The 17,936-nt window shown below is 45.9% G+C and overlaps 1 protein-coding gene across 4 annotated transcripts in view; it reads right to left on the minus strand.

Annotated features, from left to right (window-relative positions):
• NACC2 (NACC family member 2) overlaps nucleotides 1-17,936 on the minus strand; it is a 62,535-nt gene that overhangs the window by 33,470 nt on the left and 11,129 nt on the right. The window contains exon 1 of one of the 4 annotated variants that reach the window (XM_083485181.1): nucleotides 14,020-14,127. The exons of 2 other annotated variants lie outside the window; for them this stretch is intronic. The gene's annotated coding sequence lies outside the window, so the exon portion shown is untranslated. Of the gene's footprint in view, nucleotides 1-13,234; nucleotides 13,389-14,019; nucleotides 14,128-17,936 lie in introns of those variants that run through there. One more of the 4 variants, XM_083485183.1, reaches the window with a different exon arrangement.

Consider the following 17,936-nt stretch of genomic DNA (forward strand, 5'->3'; position numbering starts at 1 on the left):
AAGGGACAGCCCGAACTCAAGACCTGGGGCTATGGCACCGAGGCCTGCACCTGCTGCCCTTCCCCAGAAGCGGGTGGTTAGGGGTATACCTCCCATAACTATGGAAGCTTGATTTGGCAGTTATCAACCCAGACACAGAGAGACCTTTCTAAAAAGTGGGGGGAGCTCTTCTCTACTCCCACAACCATGAGGTGCAGCTGCTCCGCTGCACACCAGACACCTCAACTGACAATCTTCTTGTGTCCACACAGCCCTAGGATTCCACATCCACGCTGCCTTCCTGAACCCTTTGAAATCTTGCAGGAGGAGGAAGTGCAAGACCCCACCCCCACCCCCATTAGATTATCACCCCACGACAAAGCACTCATTAGGAGCTGATTCACTCCTCAAGTATGTCAACAAATTCAGAGGTTTTCCTGAGCAAGCAGCCTTGGGGAGCAGCCCTCTGTGTGACCCTACCCACCTTGCCTTATAGGGGGTCTCATAGGTGGACTGGAAGAATGGAGAGGAAACGGAGGCAGCCTTGGCTCTTCTGTAAAATGTAAGCAAAGCAATGGAGCTGCAGCCCAGCAAGCAAACTAACTTGTGGCTTCACTCCAGGTCCACAAGCAGACATTGGGCAAAAACCTTCTAAAAGCTTGTTACACACAAAGCTGTCTACAGTGCAGATATTTTCCTAGCCTCCCTGGTGCAAAATACCACCATCCTTGGATCTGGGCACTCATTCATTTTGCAGCAAACCTCCAACTATGACTTACGATCAACTATCGTCCTAGCGTTATACTGTATTTCATGTATGCTTCTTTTTTTTTAAAAAAAAGAAAGAAAATAATTATGCAGAAGCTGGAAGCGCTTCCAAGGTTTGCAAATAAGCCCAGAATTTTGGGAAGCTTCCCTGGATCAATATGCTTTTCTCTGCTTGCCTGTGAAAATATTCAAATGCTCAGCCTATGAAGCCAAGTCCTTTTCCTATACTTTGCCTTCCTTCTGAGGCAGAAGAGGAGGGGCTGCATAAACTACCAGGTGACCTGAACCTGGAAAGTGACTGACTCAGGGACTGATTCTGCTGCTGTTTTGTCCATCTGCTGAGGGATAGGGAACAGCTTTCCCAGCCATTCTCCCCTTACTCAACCACTGCCCCCCACCAGCGTCTATGGGGGGGGGATGGACTCCTTTGTGTGGAGCAGCTGGGGATGAAGACCCAGAGAAAAGGACAGAACAAAACTGAGTGGGCCCATTAGTCCTTTGCAGCACTCCAGGAACCAGTAAAACGCTCCCCACTTGCGCAAGTGTCAAAGCAAGGGCAAAAGGACCCAGGGACATTCATCAGCAAACATCCCCTTCTTTAGCTCAGTTTCCTGGACAAAGAGGATTAGGCAAGCTCTTGGAGCAGTGGTGTCCAAAGTTTTTTCAAAGAGAGCCAGATTTGATGAAGTGAAGGGCTGTGGGGGCTGACCAAAGTTGTTGACCTTTCTTAGGACTGAAGTTGTTGAGCTTTGTTTTTAGGATTGAGGTTGTTAAGGGTTTTTTTTTAGGATTTTACCCCAGGAAATAAACTGCCACAGGGGCCAGATTAAACCAACCAGCAGGCCGGATTAGGCCCCCTAAACGGACTTTGGACATGCCTGAGGATCAGTACACCAGAAACCACTACCCCGCTCCCAGCAACTGGTATTCAGAGGCATCCTGCTATGATGGTCCAGTTGCTGGAAATTGCAAGTATGGAGAGTCGCTACTGTGGAGCTCAGGTCCTGTTCATGAACTGGGCTTTCCTCCTGCCTTTCCATTTGCAGCTACCAGATTAGGATGGATTGCTGGGCAATGGGGAGGAGGCATCTAGGTCATCAGGGAAAGTAGCAAAACAATGCTTTACACAGGTCCAGGGTTGCAGCAATGGAGTAAATGCACTGACCCCACAGAGCCCTTCCCAGCTGAAAGAATGAGAATCACAGCAAGAGAGAATTTCAGCCAGGTCTCTTCAGTGAGAGAGCTCTGAAAAACGCACGTTCTGCACAGCTGAAGTTACAACCTTCAAAATTGGGAAATACAGGAAATTTTGCAGTCAAGCTCAAATAAGACTGTGCTCTCCCTTGCTGTTTTCTCCTCCTCCTCCTCCTCTTTTTATTTTATTTTTAACCACAAAGTTCTTCTTAAGAAACAAACAGTTGTCAAAACAGCTTTCAAGCTCACTCGCCACATTAGTTAAATAGCAAGCATGGCATTGCTCAGCATCGTGTCCCTCTTGGCATGGGTGATGCCCCACAAAGAACACCATCCAAAGAGGGCCAAGTGGCATCCTTGGGCATCAGTTGAGTTCCCTGCCCCTATGCATCCCCAAACCTCCCTGCATGTCCCTCAGAATGACTGAGCAGCAGAACATCAAACTGGCCAAAAGGGCAAGTTGAACCACTCTTGCTGGCTCCTCCCAAGCCTCTAACTTGATGATTTATGGCCCCCATTAATGTTCTAGCTTCTTAATTGGGTTTCTGAGAACCATTATATTCTCTCCAGAATCAGACATAACTGAAAAACCCTTAACAAAACATTTTGCCATCAGATGCATTACATAAATGGCTGCTACACCAAAAAACAAGGTAATATTAAATTAAAACTAAAACAGCACCAAACCACCCCTCCCACTACAATGGACCCAAGGGCCTCTGCTATCATGCAACTAAGGTGGGACACACCTGCCTCTTTCACAACTAATGAAAAATGAAAGACTGCTCACCTATAACCAGTAATATTCAAGGGGTCATCTGCACAACCCCCACCTGCAAAGCTACATTCAAGTACCCAGGGTTTTCATGGGGGAAACTGGTGGCCTGTAATATTTGATTACTTTCATGTCAGCATAGATGTCTAATGGCTCAGAAGTTACTGCATCCATAAAATATACAGTCTCATTTTTTCTTGCTCCAAAAACCTGATAGGATTAATATAGTTAGCATGAGATCTTAGTCATAAAGTCAGATGTAAGTGGTGGTAAAATTAGCTGCCGAAATGGTCTGCTTATGGAAATCATTTCTTCTGTGCATTGTGCCCCCCTCCTTTTACATTTTAGAAAGGGGGAAGAATAAAGGGAATGGGCTGGAAATTAGAATAGTTGGTTTCTGCATTTGAGGCTTTTCTACAAATGGGTTTGTTTCATCTTTTTCCGGCAAGAAGGGGAAAGGCAGTAAGTGCTTTTAAGCTCTGCTATATATTGAATAGCCTGGGGTACAACTGGGTTTTTTTTTTAATAGCAATTAGGATTTGTGTAGATTTATTTGCTCCAAAGAATAGCGGGTGCAGCGGGGGGGGGGTAGCAACAGCCTGCCCCCATCTTCAGGTGGCATGTCCACACTACAACCTGAGGTGACTCTCTGCAGCATCCATCCCAGTGGAACCCCCTGACCCCAAACAGAGGTGGAAACTGTGACCAAAGCACCAAGATGAAGAGGAGGAGGAGGAGGTAAAGAGAGGACCCTGGTACTTAGCACCAGCAGTGGCAGGACCCAGAGCCTCATGCCCTTTAGAACAATCTGTTCCACAGCAAGATGTCAGACATTGGGCTAGATGGTCTTTGGTTTGGTCCAGCTGCAAGGCTCTTCTTCATTTAGGAGCATTGAAAGTTGCCTTCTTCCAAGTCAGATTTATTGGTCCATCTAGCTCAGTACTGTCAACACTGACTGGCAGGAACAACTTTCCAGGTTTTCAGGCAGAGAACATTCCCACCTAGAGATATTGGGTGTTGAACCTAGGACTTTTGCATGCCAATTCACAATTTGATTTATTAAATTCACAATTTGATTTATTTATTTTGAAGGGGAGACAGCAGAGCAAACGAGGGGGGGTAGCCCACACATCCATCCTGCAGCTAGGCAGAAGTCGGACACTTATTTTATGCAAGAATAGCCTGAACCAAGCGTCATTATAATTCATTTTCAGAACACCTTTTATTATATTCACTCACAAATTAAACTAAGTTGGAATAATCATGCCTCTGCTTTGAATTTACATAACCAATTGAGATTCTTGGCTGTTACTCTCATGCTGAGAGAGGAAGAAAAAAATATTTAAATTGTATCACTGTAGATGCGAAAAGGATTAACTCTTCCCTAGTTTGGGGATCAAAGATGCATTTATTGCAAGGGCAGTAAACTAACTCTGCCAATTCTGCAGAGCTGCCTCCCCCATAGAATCACAGACCGAGAGTTGGAAGGGATCAGAAAGGCCATCTATTTCAACCCCTTGCAATGCGAGGTATCTGGAAAGGGGCAAGAATGAATTGGGCCACTGAGGGGGAGGCAGATTGCAGCCCCTTCAGGAAGCCCCACAGCCCATGTAGAGAATTATACCTGGAGGGAGCAGGGCAGGGGGGTCAGAGCCCTGGGAGCAGGAGGGAGAAGCAAAAGGCTTGTCAAGAACCTGACAAAGCCTGAACAATCAGTTGTCATTTCTCCAGAGTGCCAGGAAAAGCCTTGAAAGTTTAGTCAAAACATTCTCCATAGTAATTTGCACTATAAAATAAAACATTTATGTAAGGAGAAAACTGAGCGGAGAAAAATATCCCTTCTTGCGACTGTGTTTGAATTAAAACCTCTTGCTCCTCTAATTCATGATACCACACAAACATCTTATAAGGAAGAGGATATCTTCAGAGCCATTTGTTTAGCAGATTCCATTCTATGGGCATGGGGGGGGGAGGGGAGGGAGAAGGGGGAGCACTAATTAATGCATTAATAAAAACAAGTATTGTGGGAGGAAGAAGGTGTTGGTGATGGCCCAGGCTTTCATTCAAGCTCAGAAATATTAGGGGAAGTCATGGGGAGGCAAATCTGCCATTTTTGACAGTTTTCCATCTCTCACAAAACAGAGTCCTATTTTGGACACCACTCCTAGGAGGCCCCTTGAGCCCCCTACATCTGACACACATACTCCACTGCCCCTGTTTTGTCTGAAATGGCCCTCAGCCAGCCTTGGCATTTCTCTGAACTGTGCGATTGTGGGTTCTGGGAAAACAAAGCTTGAAGCAAAAGAAGCGTCAGCTTCGGCCTTGGGCCTCCTGCACTGGGGAAGCTGTTATGCTGACTGGATGCCTGTGCCACTGTTTTAAACTGAGGGCATATATATGTATACACACACATAAGCAACAAAAGTTTAGACTGTTTTTATATATGCAACTTTTCAACTGTTTCCTAAAAGCTTTTGCTATCCTGCACATCTCTTCAGAATGCTTTTCCACCTGGCCTGGGAGGGTGGGGTCCCAACTGACTCCAGCTGCTAAAGCTGGGCTTTGGGGTTGTTTTCGGGGAATTTGTGGCAGGGTGTGTGTGCTGCTGTTGGGTTTTTTGTATCCTTGTTATACATCTTGTGATTTATATGAAAATTGTTCCATTTTTGTTGTATATTTTTAATGTTTCATTAAAACATTATTCCAGCTCACATGGAATGCCAAACTCAGAAAAGACAATTTCCTGAAGGGTCATTGTGCCATTCTGTTGCAGAAAACAGCAAAAAGTCTTGTTGCATCATAAGGACCACCAGTTTCTTATGATGTGAGATCTGCTGGCATCTCGGACAAAAGAGGCTGGCTGATTCCATAAGAGATTTTTGAGTCCCCTGTGTCTAGTGGCCCCTCCCCCAAATTATGTATGGGACTTTGTGAGATAGTACAGTGGGCTCCCTTGGCCAAGAAAGCGAGATGAGCGCCGCAACCCCAGAGTCGGTCACGACTGGACCTAATGGTCAGGGGTCCCTTTACCTTTACCTTTTAAAGTGGGACCTCTGGATGTGAACGGGATCTGTTCCGGAGCCCTGTTCACATCCTGAAGTGAACACAACCCGCGTCCGTGCGTGTCGTGATTCGCCGCTTCTGCACGTGATGTCATTTTGAGCGCCTGTGCATTGGCGAGCGGCAAAACCATGGAGCGCAACCCGAAAATGCTTAACCCGAAGCTACTTCAACCCAAGGTATGACTGTAATATCTGCTTCAAGAGAGGTTTGAGCAATAACCACTAAATGGCTGCACAGTTGTCATGAGATCTTCACCAATGCAAAGAACAGATGGATCAGTTTGTTTTCTTCACTATTTGAGAAAGAGGGAATTTATAAAATCAGGAGCAGCAAAGGCTGCGGCCAAATTCACTGGCATTCTTGGATTGCTGTTTCAGATGTTGTCATTCTACATCCATAAAACAGTTTTGGGAACGTCTCCCTGCACGTGGCTGGCAGCTGGAGACACAATTTTGGGGTTAAGTGGGATAACAATTTAAATACTGTACATAAAAATAAAAATAAAGGAACTCAAACATCCAAGCAAGTTATTCAAAGGCAATCCCAAGAGTCCAAGATGTCAATCAGATCTGGAAGACCGTACATTTCAGGCAAAAATGCAACTTCCAAAGACAAACCAGCATTGGTGGGAGGGGGGAATCTCCTTCCCTGCTGGCAGCTTACACCTCCCCCTTGCAGATCCCAATTGCTAACTCTGGGAGTTGTTGGACCTGGTGCTTAGACAGAGGCACTTGATGTGTCTTCCCACTGGCCCTGCAGAAGGGAGAGCTGCTAATGAGATTGGGGCAAAGTGTAAGGCAGAGAGGAAGGGAGCAGGCCCTGCCACAGCTGGTGGGCAGGCAGCCTGTGGCAGCACCAATGCGTCCTGAGAGCCAATACTGCCACCTGTAAGAGCAGGACTGAGTGGGAGGTGGCAGGCAGGTGTCCCTTGGGGACCAAGAGGACCCAGGGCTTGTTGCCTTGAAGTCCCCCACTCCCCAAATGTGTGTGTCTGTGTTCCAATTTCAGGATAACTGGCTCAGCAGGGGGTCAGTGCAGAATAAAAATTGTGCAGTTAAGATGAGAAGGGGAGGAAGAGAAGATGGTCCAAGATGCTTGAGCAGCTTCAGAAGTCAGAAATGCAGGCAGCATTAACATTTTAATTGTTATGCATCTTTTTAATCTTCCTTCACACTAATGATTTTACAGTCTTCAAAAAAAAAAAAAAACAAGAGGAAAACTGCTGAGAACAAAAGAACCCCTCCAACGTTTAACAGAATTTAAGTCCATAATGAGAACTGAAACAAGCCTAGTAATCTATGGAGCATTAAAAACAGAAAACGTTTCTGCAAGCATCAGGAAATTCAAATTTAGGGTTGCAACCTTAACTCTGCTCTCTTGCAGAGATGCATTAAAACTGGGCATCAAAGTGCTTCCAGATATGAAGATTCTGGAAAAGGCAACACTTCAGAAGATCAAGTATGCTGTAAGTGGAGGACTATGGCCAAGTGGGGGTGGGGTAGGGCCCCAGGATCAATTCCCATTCAACTATGGAGCTCACTGGGTGATTTCAAGGCCAGTCATTGCCTCTCAGGCTGGCCTACCCCACAAGCTTGCTGGGAAGGAAAATATGGGGAGAAACGCTGCACCCCTTGTAGACATGCAAACATGGCAGGTAGGCAGAGGAATTCACTGATAACAAGGGGTAGAAGTGGCTGCCAGGCAGAAGACTCCTCTGTCCGCCTAGGGATATTTGGGAAGGCATCATATTGGCGGCACTGCTGGTGAACAGGTGGGCAGGAGGATAAAAAATGCAAAAGCAAGCAAGGGCTTTGCTGCTCTGCAAAGAGGCTCCTTTGCTTTATTATTACTTCAGACATTAAGGTGTATGCCGTGTACTTATATTAAGCAAAAGAGCAATTTACAGACCCAAAAGGAAAGAAATGCTCCATTTGTCCCACATGCTAATTCTAAAACAAGGTGCAAGATTTAGGAGAGGGGCTGAAATATCCTCCAATCCCCAGCTTTTTCCCCCTTGCTTTTTTCTTTTTTCTTTGGTAGCCAGGTGCAGGGCTACAGTTAAAGAATGTCATGAACCTGGGTGGCAACCAGGCAGACCATAAAGCGAAACAGTGGCTGAATCTTTGCAAAGCTCACAAAGCAGATTCCCCGCTATGATCCCTGGAAGAGTTTCATGTTATTTTGGTGCAGCAGGTTTTGAGAACACAAAACCAGGCCCAAAGAGCCTTGTGTGATTTCACTGGCTACTGTGAGTCCCAGAAACCACGCCACTCTCTCCTATCCCCGCCAACACAAAAGGGTTTGTGTGTTCTTTTTCAGTCCTTTTCACAGGCACCAAGCAAGAAGTAATCCAGCTTCTTTCTTAAGAAAGCATAAAGAGGGGACCCCGGTATCTCTGTGCCCAGTGTGAGTATGTGCAGAGTGCTAAACACAGCCACTGCAAAGCTACCATTCTGCAGGTTGTAGCTCCTATCCCTTACCCTGAAAAAGTCCATTTAGACATTCACTGGAGCAAACTGTCCCTGAAATCCCTGGAGATCTGGCCTCTGCACCAGTGTTAGAAACTCAGATATATAAACTAGGTGCCAAACAACTCCTTAAACCAGGGTTATAGACACCAAAACAGAATGTCTAGTTGCCATATTGGGGCCAGACTGCTTGAAACTTCTATTTTTCAATACGGCTTTTTGTTCCTGAAATTCATTCTGATTGTGCAGATAAAATATCACTGATAGAATTCTACAGGATTAGTTGTTAACGTGTGAAAACAGGCAAGATCGAAGGATCCCCAGGCATGCACCTCCAGATGGTGGAGATGTAAGCCATCTTGGCGCCTGGGCATCTTCACTTGGTCACCTGGCACCTGGTGAATTTTGAACACTGCTCTGCCATCCTCGATGTCTCTCTTCATGAGGCAGAGAAGGAAGAGGAAGATGAAGAGGAGGAGCCTGCCTCTCCTCTCAATTCATGGGGCTCTTGGCAGGTGGGTCAGGATGAAATTTTCAGAAGATTTCATTCTGTGACCCAAAAGCAAATTAATAATAATAATAATAATTAAATAAATAATAGCAAGACTAATAATACTGGAGGAGTATTATTTATGCATTTTATTGAAAAGCTTCAAACCCTTTGGATGAAGCAGAAAATATGCATGAATAAATAAAAGGCAGGCTGACCTAGAAAAGGCACTGCTCAGATTTCTCCCTCCTTCAGAAATTTCTCTTCCATGGCAAACTTAAATGGCTGAAGTAAATGTGTGCATTCAAAAAGGGGTGGGGGGACTTGATAAGGATCTGTGAGCTTCCAGGACTTATGGGTTTTGAGACCAGGGAGATAAGAAACACAAGAGTAATTGCTTCACTGTTTGGAGATGGAGCTTTCAGGCTCCCCCTGAATGCCAAAGGCAGCTGCTCCTAGCCCTGCAGCAACCTGGATCACAGCTGTACTAAGCCTCAGAATCATGTTTTATATGGGCAGCTCTTACTTCCATCCCGCTTTGCAGGCAGTGAGCCATGTGCTCAAGAGGTGAAAGGTCACTTGTTTGTGGTCTTGCCTAGGAAGGCCTGGCCCCAACTTTGGGCCAAATCACAGGTCCCAACAAACATCAGGGAACAACAGTTCCAAGAGTGGAGGCAGTTTCCCCCCTGACAAGCAAGCCAGGTCATGGAACAAAACATTACACATGATTTACCGTATTTACTCAAATGTAATGCACACCTTTTTTTGGCCAAACTAAGTCTTGAAAATTAGGGTGCACATTAGGTTTGATGGCGCATTTACATTCACCACAAATACTTCTTTGGTTTCAAGGTTTTGAAAATGGAGGTGCATTGTGCATTAGATTCGCATAAATACAGTAATCACTATGAAGAATCTTCCCAAGGTATATATTTTTGTGACTTTCCTTTGAAAAATTAAACAAAATGAAGAAGAAGATGATGAAGAAGATGATGATGAAGAAGAAGACAGCCTTGGCTAATGAATCACAGTTCCCAGCAAATGAGCACTGGCAAGTGACACAGTGAAATATGCCTGCAGCAAGGGAGAAACATATTTTGCAAATGATCTCATTGGAAAGAAAAACCTGGGCTGGCCTTGGATTTGCTACAAAAAAATTGGCACAGAGATTATCAAAAGCCTTGTCACTGGGATGTAATGGCAGGTCAGATGGGGAAGGAAAGGACCCTGGGAGGTTTGTGCTCTCTTGTTAGCTGGCTGAACAATCATGCTCTCGATTACTAATCATGTTTTAATTTTCATATTTGAAATCGCTTCATTCAAGTCTTGTTAGCAAAGCCCCCCTAAAACAGGAGATAAACTGGGCTGTCAAGATCGAGCCCCACAGAAATAAGAGTCAACTCACAACAAGGAAAATGTTAAGCCAGCAATTTGCACAAGATGCTCTCAGCTGGCCTCAGAGGCACCAGCAGAGTTTAAGAGAGGAATTAACAAAAAATGTACAATTCTCTCTGCAGCCATCTGCTGTTGCATAGAACTTAAACAAAGCAAGGGAATGAAGTATTAACAAGAGGTACAAGCCACTGGTTGGAGGGAAGAGCACAGCCCTTCATTTCCTTCACTGCCTCCCATTGCTGCCTCCTTTTACCCCCCATATTTGGTGGTGTCTGTCAGCACCAAGTGCTGCTTAGGGCTGCCCTTGATGACTGCCCCAAAGTCACAACTGGAGCAGACCTGAGCCACTAGCTCTTGCCTGGGTGGAGCACCAGAATATAAATGATGCTCCTTCTAGCACCTCCACATTTCTAACACTAGATAAGTGGGGCCAAGCATACTTCATAGGATCACGTCTGCCACTGGGCCCTGTTAAGGCCTCCAAGATCCACCTGGAGAGGACTGCTATTTAAGGTTATAGGAGAGTCAGGGCACACAGCAGGGGTTCTGAAGCTACACCCATCCATTGTGAAGGCTGAGCACCTGCAAAAAATGGTGCAGGTCTTTGCTCTTTAACTTCATCTGGCTTCTGATGACTCTGGGTTATGGAACAAAGGAGTGAACAAATGCACCAGAGTAGGATCTCTTCCAGTAGCACCACCCTCGCCCTGTTGCACAGATATCATTTTCCTTACATCTGAAATTGTGAGCAATACCCCAAAACTACCCCTCCAACTTTTTATTTTTGGAAAAAACAATTTTATTGGTTTCTAAACAAATACAAATACAATAACCATTAAATGCTTATCCAGCAGTACAACTTCGTTTTCCCCAGAGACCACACAACAGCTGGAGCCTAAACATTTAGAAGCAAAGCCCACTGAACAAAGAAGCATATTTGGATGGCAAGCTTGGACACAAATCTAAAGCCAAAAGCCCAGGAAAACATCACATCCAAACAGCCCCCAGAGAAGAAATCACTACCCTCTCTTTCCTTCAGAGCTAGGAGCAAATATTTCTATATGACTATGTTGAAAGTAATAAAAGTGAGAGTTGTCATGCTTGGGAAAACTCTCCTCACTCTACACTTTACAAACATTACTACAATTTGGCACAATTTCTGTTTTAAAAGCCTTTAAAGTGAAATCTGAAGTGTACCTTTATTTGAAGCTTTGCATAACACTTCATGACCCTAATGGAGACCTACCGTAAGTCCACAAAAACTATAAACTTGTGCCAGAAAACTCCACGTTGTTCCTGAAACTAACAATTCAGGGCTCAGGAGTGTCTCCTCTGTACAGGTTGAGGCCAGGTATGTTTGTTAAGGATTTGCGGAAATTTGTAAAATCGTCCTATAAACACAAACTGTGAATGCTGTGAAAATCACAAGAGTCAGGCCCAAAAACTGCATGACAGGAAAATATTTCGCTCAGGCAGCAGAATACTAATTCATAGGAGCAGCTTTGACAGGAAGAGAACAGCCATAAATTCCACTATGTTTACCAAATTCAACTTCAACTGCTCTTTAATATTTCAGTTAGCAAAAGGTAAGAGCGTGTACCAGCTCATCAATTCCTCATGTCACAAGACCAACCCTGGGCATGCAGCCAGGGCATCAATCCGCACAGCCCTGCAAAATGCCTCCCAAAGAGGAGGAAACACACAAGTCAGTCTCCCAATTAACGGAGCGGCATGTAATGGATCCACGTCATTTTTAAGTGCTTCTGTACTTTGCTGCCGCAGCACAGAGACTCACGTACTGGAGTACAGTGCCCCCCCTCCTCTTCACAGAAGCTGAACCATTTGGAGGAGTCCTGGGGCACCAAATGCATTTTTAACCACAGCATGTTCAGGAACACACCAGCACTGGGAAAGGCACTTATCTGGCTTGGAATCCAAGAAAACACACAAACACACACACGTCTGCTGAGGTCAGGAAGTGTATTCTTGATCAACTGGGACAATACACAGCACTATCAAATTCTAATAGCTCTCCTCCTGCCCTTCCTAAATAAACTTCCACATGTGCCACACCATCTTCTCAGATGGTGCACCACTGCTCCTAAACTAAAATCAGGTATTCATTAAAACAAAATAGCTTTAAGAAATTCTGAGAAGTCCTTTTCCCATGAGGCATCTACATTGACCATAGGGGAGCAGAATCACACCTGCTGGTCAGTCAGGCCGCCCATTGGTAAATTTTGAGGAAGCCACTTCCATCCAAGGGTGTAAAGAGATTTGGAGAGAAAGACTAAGAAATGAAAAAACAACATATTTCTACTCCAATTGTCAAATTATTTCCAATAAAGAAACCAATCTTTTAAAACTGTGCAACATAGGCAAATTCTTCCAGAACACCAAGGTTACTTTTCTTGAAAAGCACCAGTGTCTGTCTACCAGTTGCCCAACTCCTCTCTAGTCCACCTCCAACAACACACCAGTTCCTTACACTGAGAATCTTTCTATCTGTACATCTTTGGAACTAAGAACATGCACAGACCCCTCTGCAAAGTCCTCAAATGTCTTGCCCTTGAGGGTGCATTTGCCAGGTATGTCCTGGCAACACCTGCCAAAATCCTCCTCCTTCTCTAAAAGCATTTAAAGTGCAAGGTCCATCAAAATGCTGAGGTAAGAAATATCTAAGCAGCTCACCTCAGTGAAGGAGGAGGAAGTGTGTGTGTGTGTGTAATACACTAGCCCTCTGGCTCTTTCTAGCCTTTGGAAACTTACACCATCCTGCCCTGCAAAGTGACAGCCAATACGCCATTTTTTGGTTGCTGACCATCTCTTGCACCCATTATCCAGCTGCTCTGTTAATTTGATTAACACACTGAGCTAATTGTATTCAAAGAAGAATCTACCAGACATAACCCTCCAAAGAATTCTTACAGGGGGGCATGCGCAGGTGAAGAGAAGCAGAACAGAACTCCTGAACCAATGAGGACCACTTCCCTCACCCCAGAAAGGGATGCAACTTGTATGGAGGGCTGCTCCTTCTGCCTGCATCCCCCTTCTTCCAGCAAAGAAAAGGATTGAGGGATGGTCTCCAAGAGGAACACTTACCAGTTGTGGGCTGTCTGGGGCCGCTTGTCCTTTCAGGGGTCCTGAGACAGGGGGTGCTGCTCTCCCTTCCCAGACTTTGACACTGAACTGGCAAGGAGGTGCTCAGCTGGCAGGTGAAGGTGTCAGGGAAAGGAGTCCTAAATTGCCCCCCATCCCCCTACAAAAAGAGAAGGGAATTTGCGGTGCCTCTCTTCAAAGAGCAGGTGTGGAGGGACGCAAAAGAGGGCGAGATAGAAGGCGACTGTCGGGAGGTGGGGAAGCAGGTGCTGCTGCGCTCCAACTCCCAACAGCCCCCGCGGCCAGGGGAGAGGGCGGGAGAAGCAGCACCTGGACAACCAGCACTCAGGTGTCCCCACCCCGCACCCCAGGCTACGCCCTCTCCGTAATGGGGCACGAAAGCCTCCAACCTCCAGAGTCCCCCACACGAGCAGCAGCCTGGCTCCCAGCAGACACAGTCGTCCTGGACCACTTTGGGAAAAGGACAAGCTGTGCTTGAGTTTGGGTCCCCCCCCCCCCTTGCAGATTTCCCTTCATATGGGGGAATGCGAAGAGGAAATCAGCTATGTCGCTGGGGAATCTCTACTATCCTGTCCTGTCCTCTTCTAGGGCGTGGGGAAGACTCGGGTGACATAAGAGGGGGCGCAGGGCAGTGCCTGGGAGGTTGGCAGCTGACGCCCTCTCCCCACTCGGTGCGCGAGAGCAAGCGGGGTTAAAGCGGGGGGAGAGAGAGAGACCCCCTCCCCTCCCCTCCCGGGGAAAGGTAAGACTGGAGGCCGACGGCTTACCTGTGGGGCCAGCGGCGGGGCCCTCCTCCCCCTCCTCCTCCTTTCCTTCCTTCTTCCCCGGCGGCAGCTCCTCCCGGCTGGAGGCAGGAAGTGATCGTGGAGGAGGAGGGGGGAGGCAGGCGCGGCGGGGGGGCGCCTAGGCGCTCAGCCTCTACCCGCTCAGCCCCACAACACTGACGGGGGCGGGTGGGAGGCGGCACACACCCACACCCACCCAGTGTTAGTTACTGGGGGTAGGGGGGGCTCACGGGGGGGGAGCCTCCCCGCCCCGGCCATAGAAGAGAAAGGGGTTTCAAAACTGCCTGAACAGAGAGGGGTGAGGGGGATATCCTGGCTAGAAAGACCTCAAGGAGTTATCAGCCTAATAATATGAAGAAGTATGTGCACCCATTGCTAGTACTACTCAGAGTAAAGCCAGATCACAGATTAATTAAGAGCCACTTTTCCATGCAGGGTACAACTTTTAAAACCAAACTTAACAGTTGCTTTATCTCCATCATCTTAGAATCTTATGACCCTCTAGAAATTAATGTGAGTTATTTAATCCATACTCACTGCCTAACTTACCTCACAAGGTTGTTGTGAGGATAATATGGAGGGGGGGGAAATGTATAGGCGCCCTTGAGCACCTTTATTTATTAATTAAAATATTTATATACTGATGTGTCATGGAAATATATGGATTTACAACAATATAAAACCATACAGTAAAATAATAATAATAAAAGCAGAAGAATTTCCTTGGAGAAAAGAAGGTGGGATAGAAAAGCAATAAATAAATAACTACCATCACCACTCCATCAAAGGAAAGTGCTTACTTGGCATCAAAAAGATAACAAGATTTGCACCAGGAAGGCCTTGCGGAGAGGGGTGGATCCTATGACCACCACCACCCATCTTTTGCTTCCAAATCAGAGGAGGAAGAGGCAGCAATTGTAAGCCCCCCCCCCAAAAAAAAAGTGTTTTGCCCTTTTTCTGCCTCTGGGTAGTCCCCTGCCCCATCCAAGCAGCCTCCAGGGGTGGTCACTTGGGCATAGGGCCAGAAATGAGAAAAGAAGACATGCACATGGTAATTTACTGTATTTTTCTGTGTACAGTGGTACCTCAGGTTACAAACACCTCGGGTTACAAACACTTCGGGTTACAGACTCCGCTAACTTGGAAGTAGTACCTCGGGTCAAGAACTTTGCCCCAGGATGAGAACAGAAGTGCAGCGGTAGCAGGAGGCCCCATTAACTAAAATGGTACCTCAGGTTAAGAATGGTTTCAGGTTAAGGACAGACCTCCGGAACGAATTAAGTTCATAACCAGAGGTACCACTGTATAAGACGCAAGTTTTTTTTTACCAAAAAAAGGTTTAAAATTGGGGCTCGTTTTATACACAGGTAGTGCTGAGCGGTGTTTTCTTAATTTGGAGTCCCCAAAAACATTATACATGGGGGCGTCTTGTACACGGAAAAATATGGTACATGGCTTGATACAAATTCAGAAATACGTTACGATCAGATAAATGTTGGTGATGTGGATTAAATAAAGCAGACTATATACACATTTTTGGAATTATTCTCAAATAGAATACTCTAGAAATCTGATCAGGCTAATAATATATGTGATATGTTAGGATATCATAAACCCTTAGAACCTAAAATATTTCTGATTGGTTATCTAAAATATGTTATTTCAGAAAGTGATGAATAAATAGTGTTTAACCTTTTAACTACTGCTAAGAGCATAATAGCTAAAAATGGGGAGGGTCACACTTATCTCCTACTATGTCTGAATGGACTGAGAAAACCTGGTTCATATGACTATGCTAACTTATCAAAAAAAGGATACTGTACATGCAAACCAGCCTAACAGGTTCATGGGGAAATAGGCATTTTTTGTAATGTTTTAGAACAGTAAGTTCAAGCATCATGTACAATTTATGCTGCTTTCAGCCTTGAATTACAGGATTTATTATGCTCCTTATCTTTGGTTTATTTTATTAATTAAATCAAATAGAAGATGAAGAATAAAAATGACTGGAATGTAAATAGAAAGACAATGAACTGTGTGGCCCACTAGCTCAGCCTGGTGCTGCTAACTATGGAAGAGCAGCTTCAGTTCTAACGACAATGGATCTAGTGCTGGTTTTGCTTCAAGAATTGTACAGATCAGCCCCTCTGAAAAGTCTTCCTCAGGAGAGGATGCCTCCAAGCACCTCTTTCCTCAATTTCCACAGCGTAGACATTTCTGCATTTCAAGCTACTTGCCATGCTACAGGATTTTAAAAATAATAATGTGATGCTTCAAAAACTGCTAAAGGATGAGGAATTTCATTAACACCCAGCATTTAGAGAAACAGCGTGGAGTCACATCAATACACTGTAAAATTATATTTTTAAAAGATTTTGTATTTACATGTAGAGAGCATGCCCTAGATTCACATTGACAAGGTACCTAAATGTACCGTATTTTTCGCCCTATAGGACGCACTTTTTCCCCTACAAAAAAATGAAGGGGAAATGTGTGTGCGTCCTATGGGGCGAATGCAGGCTTTCGCTGAAGCCTTGGGAGCCTCCAAACCAGGTCGGGGGACAGCGGGAAGACGCGCTGCGCCTCCCCGCTGTCCCCCAGCTTGTGGGGCTGGCAGCGAGGAGAAGCGCGCAGCGCGCCTTCCCGCTGTCGCCCGACCTGATTTGGAGGCTGGCGATGGGGAGAAGCGTGCTTCTCCCCGCCGGCAGCCCCACAAGCTTGGGGGACAGTGGGGAGGTGGAGCGCCCCATCCCGCTGTTCCCCGACCTGGTTTGGGCTTCAGGCAGATATCCACAAGCCGTGGGAGCCCGGCGGGAAGTCGCGCCGGTCTCCCAAGGCTTGTGGAGAGCTGCCTGTTCTGGGGTCTGGGGTCGGGGGAAGCTCAGGCTTCCCCCGCACCTGGGGGGGGGAATAAAAAAAAATTCTTTATTTCTCCCCCCCCCCCAAAAAAAACTAGGTGCGTCCTATGGGCCAGTGCGTCCTATGGGGCGAAAAATACGGTACATTCCACGTGCAAGGGGGCAGTTTAATTATAAACACAGCAACGTTTGGGTCCTGGTGGATCCAGGGCAGATCTCCAGATGCATTTGGATTCCTATTTGGTCCTCCAATGATAAGATTGTCTGCTGCCTTGACCTGGAGCTTCTTCAGACTCTCAATTTCTTTATACTTAATAAGCCTCCAATCTGTAATCAAGCACCCTGACACATGCAATTGGTGCCAAAAAATGAAGAAAACAACACTTGAGGTGGGCTCCCAATCAACAGCAGGAGTCATACATGGAGTGCAAATACAGTGGTACCTCTGGTTACGTACTTAATTCATTCTGGAGGTCCGTTCTTAACCTGAAACTGTTCTTAACCTGAAGCACCACTTTAGCTAATGGGGCCTCCTGCTGCTGCCGTGCCGCCGCCATGCGATTTCTGTTCTCATCCTGAAGCAAAGTTCTTAACCCAAGGTACTATTTCTGGGTTAGCAGAGTCTGTAACCTGAAGCATATGTAACCCGAGGTACCACTGTATAGTATTCAAAAAATGGGGAAGGAGAAGAGACCCCATTACTGGGTGGGGAGGGGCAAAGCAGACAATTAAGAAGTAGGCCTTGGCCATTGAAGCCAACTGCAGCCAAAGACTGCTGTGCTATGCTCTCTCCTCAATAGAAAGACAATCCTCTGAAGACAGCCCTCAGCCCTGCATGGTCGCAGGAAGATAGTCACAGACGATCTACACACACACAGCATATGGCCTTATTACAAGGTTATCATATTACTTTAAAAAACCAGAATGTTAACCAGAGCATCAGCCCTCAACTACAAAAAGCGAAGCCAAAATCTCTCTCTCCTCCTCCTTGTAGATTTCCCCTATAGCAATCAATATACATTGGACTTTGCAATGCCAATT

Source organism: Podarcis liolepis (assembly GCF_965112155.1).
Source record: "Podarcis liolepis genome assembly, chromosome: Z".
In the NCBI taxonomy this organism is placed as follows: domain Eukaryota; kingdom Metazoa; phylum Chordata; class Lepidosauria; order Squamata; family Lacertidae; genus Podarcis; species Podarcis liolepis.